Source organism: Durio zibethinus, chromosome 11 (genome assembly GCF_047325235.1).
Source record: "Durio zibethinus cultivar Kanyao isolate XHJ-2024 chromosome 11, ASM4732523v1, whole genome shotgun sequence".
Lineage (NCBI taxonomy): Eukaryota > Viridiplantae > Streptophyta > Magnoliopsida > Malvales > Malvaceae > Durio > Durio zibethinus.
In genome coordinates this window covers 1,352,900-1,361,796 of record NC_143172.1, presented here as the reverse complement: position 1 = coordinate 1,361,796, position 8,897 = coordinate 1,352,900, and the positions used below count along the sequence as shown (strand labels likewise).

General features: G+C 33.4%; 2 pseudogenes across 1 annotated transcript; both read left to right on the top strand.

Annotated features, from left to right (window-relative positions):
- The first annotated feature begins 382 nt into the window (after positions 1–382).
- On the top strand, positions 383–3,205 carry LOC149515960 (putative methyltransferase PMT14; annotated as a pseudogene). Its single transcript, XR_016346641.1, has 5 exons — positions 383–1,019; positions 1,725–1,935; positions 2,125–2,406; positions 2,683–3,067; positions 3,181–3,205. The product of XR_016346641.1 is annotated as a putative methyltransferase PMT14 (transcript).
- A 1,054-nt stretch (positions 3,206–4,259) lies between these two features.
- LOC149515959 (putative methyltransferase PMT14 pseudogene) lies at positions 4,260–4,784 on the top strand (annotated as a pseudogene).
- The last annotated feature ends 4,113 nt before the right edge of the window (positions 4,785–8,897 follow it).

Below are 8,897 nucleotides of genomic sequence, written 5' to 3'. Positions count from 1 at the left end.
GTTATTTTGAAAAGTTATTGGCTGCAAGGGTGAAATTATATTTTACTTTATTGATTTCTTATGCAAACTTTTTGTCTAGAAAGATATAAATATCAGTTTATTCATTGAGATTAAATTGATCTAAATCCATAAGATTTTGAATTTTATATCATCTCGTGTTACCTTTTCACATTTTGCTTATCATTTAATCTTTTTATTTATTAGTTGAAGCTAGTGTACTGTGTCGATTGACGGCAATTGCACAACTGGAATTTTATAAATAGTTTCTCTTAAACATTTGGATATTTAGGTCCAATTTACATTGTTTATCTGAGGAAAATTATTATGTTCTAACTTAATTCTCCTCACATGTGTGCTTTAGGGGATTTGTTCCACTGTAATTATGGTATCCAAGCAGAGCCCATTAGGCAACAGAACACGAAGTCCACTATCTATATTTGATTGGTTTGTGCTGTTTCTTCTACATTCTGGGAACATGGCAGAGAAGTGGTTTCGGCAAAGGAGATAGTGTAGCATTGGCAGTGACCAAGCAGACAGACTGCAATATCTTCACCAATTTAAACTTTGAAACCCATCACAATGATGTACAGATTGTTGAGCCTTCCAAATCAAAAGCTTAGGTGTTTAAGCCATGTGATGTAAAATACACTGATTACACCCCTTGCCAAGAGCAAGATCGAGCGATGAAGTTTCCTAGGGATAACATGATTTACCATGAAAGACATTGTCCTCCTGAAGAAGAAAAACTACATTGTCTCATTCCAGCGCCAAGAGGGTATATGACACTATTTGAATGGCCAAACAGTCATGAATATGTCCATTATGCTAATGTTCCTCACAAAAGCCTGACAGTTGAGAAGGCTGCCCAGAATTGGGTATAGTTCAAAGGAAATGTGTTCAAATTTCCTGGTGGAGGAACTATGTTCCCTTAAGATGCAGATGCATTTATTGATGAGCTTGCCTCAGTTATCCCGATAGTGGATGGTTCTGTCAGAACAGCATTGGACACCAGTTGTGGAGTATGTTGTTTTTTAAAGAATCTGTTATCCAACTTTATTTGATAATTTATGATACTGTTATGCATTTGCTTTCTTAGGGGGCAGGGTTGATGGCTGGATGGGTGTTTAGTAATTCCCAATGCAGTTTACTTCTTAGCTATCCCTTTATCAGTTTATACTTCTGCGATCTGTGAGCTTATGAATCGTTTGAGTATCTGAATCCCATAAAATAATATATATGGGTATGGGTTTTTAGTCATAGGATATCTTGTAGTGATGTGTCGAATATTTAGTCAACAGGCCATCTTTTTTGTTTTACATAGAAACACTTCATATGTCTGTGTCTGAAGGATTAAGTTTGGTTCTCACTTCATCAGGGGAAAAAAAAGAGAAAGAAGAAGAAGCAGAAGCTTAGTCCTTACTTGATAAAGCCTCCTCATAGGTACTATGTCTCATAGGAACAGAATTGTAGGTTAATAGATTGGTTAAGGAAAATTGAGATTATATAATTTGTGCTTGTGAATCTCCATTGTCTTATATTCTCGTTCTTTTTTTGTTTACATTTTTGTCATCTCATATACTTTTCATGTCCTTAGAGCTCTATCTCATTGAGCACAGTCTGTCTAATCTCAGTGATAGTTTTGCCAACAATCTTCTTCAAAACATCCTGTTTGGCATTCTAATTCAGTATAGCTACCTGCACTAATAGAACCAATCCTATTGTAGGTCGCAAGTTGGGGTGCATACATGCTGAAGAGAAATGTTCTGGCTGTGTCGTTTGCACCTCAGGACAATCATGAAGCACAGGTACAGTTTGCACTGGAGGGAGATGTGCCTGCTGTCATTGGTGTTCTTGGATCTATAAATCTTCCATATCCATCAAGAGCATTTGATATGGCTCAGTGTTCTTGATGCCTAATACCATGGACTTCAAATGGTAAGTGATAGTAATGAAATGTTGGCTGTGAAATCTTGTTGTAGTTGTTCTCTTTCTCCGCTCTTTTCTGATGTATTATTCAGTGATTAAGTATGGTTAGAGATTGGAATTAAATGATAAAAAATAATGTTGAACGTCAGCACTAACAGGAAATTGATGACCTTTCTACATGTGCAACCGTTTACTCAGATGGGATGTACTTAATGGAAGTTGATAGAGTTCTGAGACCTGGTGGATACTGGGTTTTGTCTGGTCCTCCAATTAATTGGAAGACCTACTACCAAACTTGGAAGCAATCTAAGGAAGATCTCAAGGCTGAGCAAAGAAAGATTGAAGAGTTAGATGAATTTCTTTGCTGGGAGAAAAAATATGAGAAGGGAGATATTGCTATTGGGAGAAAAAAAGTGAATGCAAATTCTGCCACAGGAAATCTGCCAATATACGTAAATCAAGGGATGCCGATGATGTTTGGTGAGTTTACTTGTGAGACATTTCATTATTTACATTTGCATTTTCTCTCTAATATTGGTTCACTAGTCAATAAGAGCTTTGCTCTTTCATCATTGGTTTTAAAGTATCATATATTTCTTAGTAAAATAGTATTGGATTAAGTGTGTTGCGGGTGCATATCAACTACAGGCAAATCATTGTGATTTCATTTCCACTTCTAACTCTTCTATTTCTATAGTTGTTCCTATTTTCTTTTTGTATTTTCACTGTAATTCCTTCTTCTTTGGGATGTTTTAGGTACAAGAAAATGGAAATGTGCATAACCCCTTTCCCTAAGGTAAGTAGTGCAAGTGAAGTGGCAGGAGGGGAGTTAAAGAAGTTCCCAGCTAGGATTTTTGCTGTCCCGCCTCGGATAGCCAAAGGACTTGTTGAGGGGGTCTCAGCTGAATCTTACCAAGAGGAGAATAAGCTTTGGACGAAGCATGTAAATGCTTACAAATGGATAAACAAATTGATTGGTACTACAAGGTACAGAAACATGATGGACATGAATGCAGGTCTTGGAGGATTTGCAGCAGCACTTGAATCACCAAAGTCTTGGGTGATGAATGTTGTGCCCACAATTGCTAAGAATACCCTAGGTGTTATCTATGAGAAGTCTGATTGGAATATATCATGACTGGTATGTCTCAATCAATTATCTCTATTGTCTATGACTAGTTTGCTCAGTGCCATATTTATTTCCTTTTCTTGTTTTTCTTTTCATCCTAGACACTATACTGGTATTTATCATAGGAAAGTAGACCAAGGAGGTTTATGATAGAAAGTTTATTTGGTGTTGTGGCATACAACCAGTGGAAAGTAAACTACCTGATCATAAAGCTTCTGTTAGAAATTCTTGATACATTCTTGTTGGAAATACATTTTGTCGCTAGTGCTGTATCTACTTCCTGCATAACTCATTAACAACCATCACCGTCATGATATTGGACATATGACTTAATAGTTGTTAAATAAATTACTATAGATTTTAGTTCAATGCACATCAATTAAAGCATTTGGCACATTGATACTGGTATTACAGAAAGAGAAGCTCCAAAATAGCTAGCTAAAGGCACTCTTAAAACACTTTGCGACTGCATTGCTAGTGACAGTTTGATTGGAAAGCATCAGTGATATCATATTTCTTAGTGACTTCTCTTTCCATGGATATAACTCATAAAAAATTCAGAAGTGAACCCCTCCAAACTCTGTTAGTGACATTTTCATTTCTTATTTCTTACAGGTGTGAAGGTTTCTCTACATACCCAAGAACATATGACCTTATTCATGCCAATTGTCTCCTTAGCTTGTATCAAAATACATCTCTTAATTATCTTTTTTCAATATGCCATGTTCTATTAGGAGTCAAAATTGATCTGTAATCATCAGTGCTTAATTATTAGGAATCATTCAGCATTAAATTCAATACACTTTCAGTGAAACCATAGCACATCACATTGTTAAAACCTTTTTTAAGATAAAAAATAATAAATGTTAGAGTTGAATGAAGTGATGAGTTATGCTTCAGTGACAGTGTTTGGAATAGAAAGTCATTAAACACTAAATGCAGACTTTGAAAGCCATCATATGGCTGAAAGTTTATTTTGGAAGAAGTCTCCATTTCCCAATTAGCAAGAGCTTCTGTTTATCAAAACAAAAATTAGATATTTGTAGGTTTGTGAAGCAAAAAATGGTGACTTTGTTATACATTTTCTTAATTAACTTTCTGCTTAATGATGAGATTCTTGTTTGGACCACTTCATTCAGGACCAGGTGAAAGTGTTTCATTATCTATAATTTCTGATCAATTGTACATGTAAATGATTATACAGGTGTAACTTTGAAGACATCCTTCTGGAAATGGATCACATTTTGCGGCCTGAAAGGGCTGTTATCTTCCGAGATGACATTGATGTTCTAAACAAGGTTAGGAAGATAGCTGGAGGCATGAGATGGGACACCAAGATGGTGGATCATGAGGATGGTCCCCTTGTGCCAGAGGAGATACTTGTTGCACTTAAACAATATTGGGTTGGTAGCAGAGGAAACAGCACATCCAATGATGAATAAACCATGTCAGTAGGTCATTTATTTTCAGTTAAAATCCAAAGCAAAATTGGTGATTAAGTTGCTTGAGGCCAAGGGACCGAAGAGTTCCGATCCCAATCCTCAAAGAGGCGTAAGTTATCGTTATGTGGAGAATATACACAATTATGCTGGAGAGTGATGTGATTGTGGATGGAAATAGTGTAACATAATTTGTGTAGCTGGCCAAATAATTATGTCAAGATACAGGAATGCATAGTGATGAACGAAAATAAGAATGACATTTATGATCATCATTTTTACATGTCAAACTTCCTTGGCCTTCTTTTTCTCAAAATATGAAGTTTGCCCCGTTTCCTCGGGTGAACTGAATCATTGACATTCCCACTTCAACTGACAATGACTGATGATATAACCTAATTGGCCTTGGACAATTGTTTGTGACCAACCCATCACCTCTAGGTGGCCAACAACTGTATCGGCCCACCAGCTTAAATGGATAATCCAGGTGTAACAACCCATCTTTGATTTGTGTGAGATGGTGAATGGTAACCACGTTTACTGTCAGCTGTTGTTCAATAGCAATGGCAGGCTATTTCATGTCCAGGCTGTTCTCTCCAATTACATTACATACATGCAGAGCAGTCCAGGGGCCCAACCTGTTTCACAGATCTATGATCAATGCAAGACATCACGTGAGTAACTGGTATCTACAGTCTGAATACGACCATCCCTCTGCTCAAACGTACGATGTATCCCAAGGTTTCCTGACAAGTGGTGCGTAATAAGTTTGCCTGTATTGAGTAAATAAACGTGTGGCCATTTCCAAGTGAAAATTGTTTGTACATCCTACGTTTATCACCGTTAATCATGGACATGATTTTTACTAATAATTTACATGTTAAAACGGTATCTACACTAAGAAATGTAATGCTGCAAGGTATCCCTAACAACTATCGTGCCAAACACAAATTATGTCCACTCCACATCACTGTTTAGATAAATTCCACCTTGACATTTGGATCAAATCTGTGGTCCTGATTACAACCCAGCCATGACATCTCTAAAATCTGTGGGCGCCTGTTTTCCAAGAGAGTGTTTCCTGTTGTGAATTTCGAGTGCTTGTTTGAACAAGTTTGTTCCTCTTTGCCTACTAGCTAACCCTCACCAGACACCATCCTTTCAAATGACCCACGGCAATAGAAAAATGCCCTATCTTGTGTGATGAATAAGTAGACAAAGGATTTGGATGATCTAGACTCCACTTTCACGAAAATCCCACGTTGATGTCAATATATATCTAACATTTCCACCCACACCCCATCATTCCTACATTTGTTATGAACTTTGCTGACCTTACTAGCTTGAAACCGACACCTAGAAACCAATGCAATTCACCAATTTAATGTTAGATACTATTACTAGCTTTCGTGCCACGAATTCACCTGACAGTTTAGAAACTTAGGTTTTTTAGATAATTCAGTTTCAGGAATGGAAACTATGTTAAGTTACACTTCGCAATATTGTCCGAAGGATTCCCATAAAAGTTGACAGAGTAGGAAAGAGATTTTGGCAATGACAACCTTGCTCCCCTACGTACCACTTTCATCTTTAAAGCTAGCTTAGTATTTCATGCCAATATTAACAAACTTGTTTGATGTAGCCATGGCCGAGACCTGAGAGATCGAGCATAGGTACAACTACTGAAGAGGCATCTAGAAAGGATATAGTAAGTAATATGTAATGAAAATGGACCAAATTCTTCAAATGAAAGAGGGTTTATAGATTAATATTTGTATTTTTTATTAACAAAATAATTTGGATGTACCGACAAATAAGATTGAACAATCATAACACTTGTAATTATTTTTTATTTAAAAAAAAAAGTAAACATCAACTTATATAATTTGATACCATAAGAAAGCATATCGATTATCACAAAAAAAAAAAGATAATTATAGAAAAAGTTTGAGGACCCATATTCTAATCATGTTGCATTTAAATCAAACAAAAAACAAATTCCAATAAGAAAAGACAAAAAGAAACATAACATGTGTAACATTTTAGAGAAGATGTGGTTCTAAAGTAAAGTGGAAGGAAGGTCATGCATCTAAATTACAAACAGCAGTCCCTAATGATCAAGTGGAGCTCTCCATTATTTCAAGGCCCTTGATAATAAGGTAAATACTACTATTTGGATGTCAAAGGTGAAGTTTTTGAATTTAAGGTAATGCCAAGAAAAATGCAAAAAAAAAAATAAAAATTGTTAAGCCCTCTTTTTTGAAGTTTTTAAAACAATTATGGGAAATGACAGAGATAAGAGAGGAGACAAAAATCTTACCATTTGATTGTGTGGGGTTTCCACTATCTATAGATGAAAATGGGCAGAAGAAGAAAGGATAAGGGTTTTGAGCTGCTTATCTTTTATCATCCACTATGACTATTATGTCTCTTCAAAATTGATGGATGATAGAAAAATGAAAGGGGGGACTAATTAACTTGATTAGTCTTGAAATTTTCCATCTAGAAGATTGTTGAGAACTTGATTTGGCTTAATTTGATTAACATATTTCGAAAATGTTGATAGGTATAACTTACTATATTTTTGTATGTTTGTCTTGGATTGTAATGTTAAAGAAATAATTCTTATTTTTTTTATAAATCAAGAAAATCTAATGATATGATGATAATTTTTTTAGAAATTAAGAAAAATTAATCATTTTATTTTTTATAAGTTTTAACCCTTTTTTATATAAATATAAATGATTCAAATCACATAAAAATTAATTCAAATAATAATCAAAATTTGATTCTTGTAAGAAACATTTTGAAAATAAAAATTTTGAATACATAGTACTAATTCGAGATAATGAAAACAAAACCCATGAATATCCCAAAAAACACAATTCAATCTTAATTGCATTGACAGAGAAATGCTAAATCAACAATAGCAAATAGAGATGATAATGAATCAAGTCGGGATAAGTTTTTTTTTTTTTCAAATTCATCCAATTTTATATTTATAAAATTTGAATTCAATTTGACTTGACTCGAAATTTTTTTATTTTTTTTATATTCAAACTTGATTCGATATTACATAAATCGTATTTAATTTGATTTGACACAATTCAAAATTAATAAAATATTATTTTATATAATAAATATATAAATAAATAATTAAAAAATAATTTTTTATATATATTGAATCGAATCGAATCGGATTTGTCTAAAACTTGAATCCGACCCGACTTCAATTTTTTTTTTTTTAATATTACTCGATCTGATCCGACATGAAACTTGATTTAAAAAAAAAATAATCCAATAAAATTAAGTCAAATCAAAATTCATTGAAAACGAATTGACCTATCAACCTTAATGGCAAATAAACTTTATATTTCTCTTTAATTTTTTTTTAATGAAAATTCATTCAGAACTTTGTGGTGATGCTTAATCCAGTTAAGGCTCTTTTAAGGACAACATGAAGCAGAAATGAAAGAAAATTGCATCCATCTTTTTCTATGTATAAATGAGTAAATGACTGGGATGCATGTAAAGTCTATGTTGGAACAGTTGTTCCTGGGATTTTATCCATGGTTATGGATAGACTTTAGGGACTTTGAAAAAGGATTGTGATGCTGCTAAATGTGCAAGGCATTTAATTTTCAGTGACAAATCTTGCAACAAATTGTAGTTGAAGGCACATATTTTCCAACACGTGTTGTGGTCCAAATACAAGAATTTAATTCATTGAATTTTTGCTATAATCGTGTACCTAAAGGCATAATTAATTAAAAAAACAATGAAAATACATGCTCTTAAGATAGGGAAAAAAAAAAAAAAAAACAGCATACACTTATAGAAATAAATTAAACAATTACAATTTTTAATAAATCCATAAATATATTTATTCTTACCAAAAGTATATATTAAGATAATTCATGATTGATGATTATAATATAATTTTTGTAATTAAATAAATCCATCACAAAGTACACATTTAAAAATTTTAATTTATTTTTATTTTATTATATACTTAACAAAAAAAATTATTATATATCACATATATAATATAAGCTTATATTAAGAGTGATTTGCTACATAATCTTTTAACTTGTACAACTTTGACACGATAAACTTGAGCTTCTTTCGGATGAACTTGGCTTCAATTTTAAGAATGCATGAGCTCGACACGTGGTGAGGCTTCATAGGTTTGAAAGACTAAAATTAATCGTTGGCATCCGAAAGTCAGTATTTATATTTAAATGAGGCAACTGTAAGACCCAAAGCCATAAATAAATGTACGTTGATAATGAATTTATGATGAAAAAAAAAAAGACAAAATATAAGTCCTAGTGAAAACGACAATGAAAAATGCTTTTGTTGAAAGATTGTCTAATAGATTTTTTATGAAATATCATTCATTT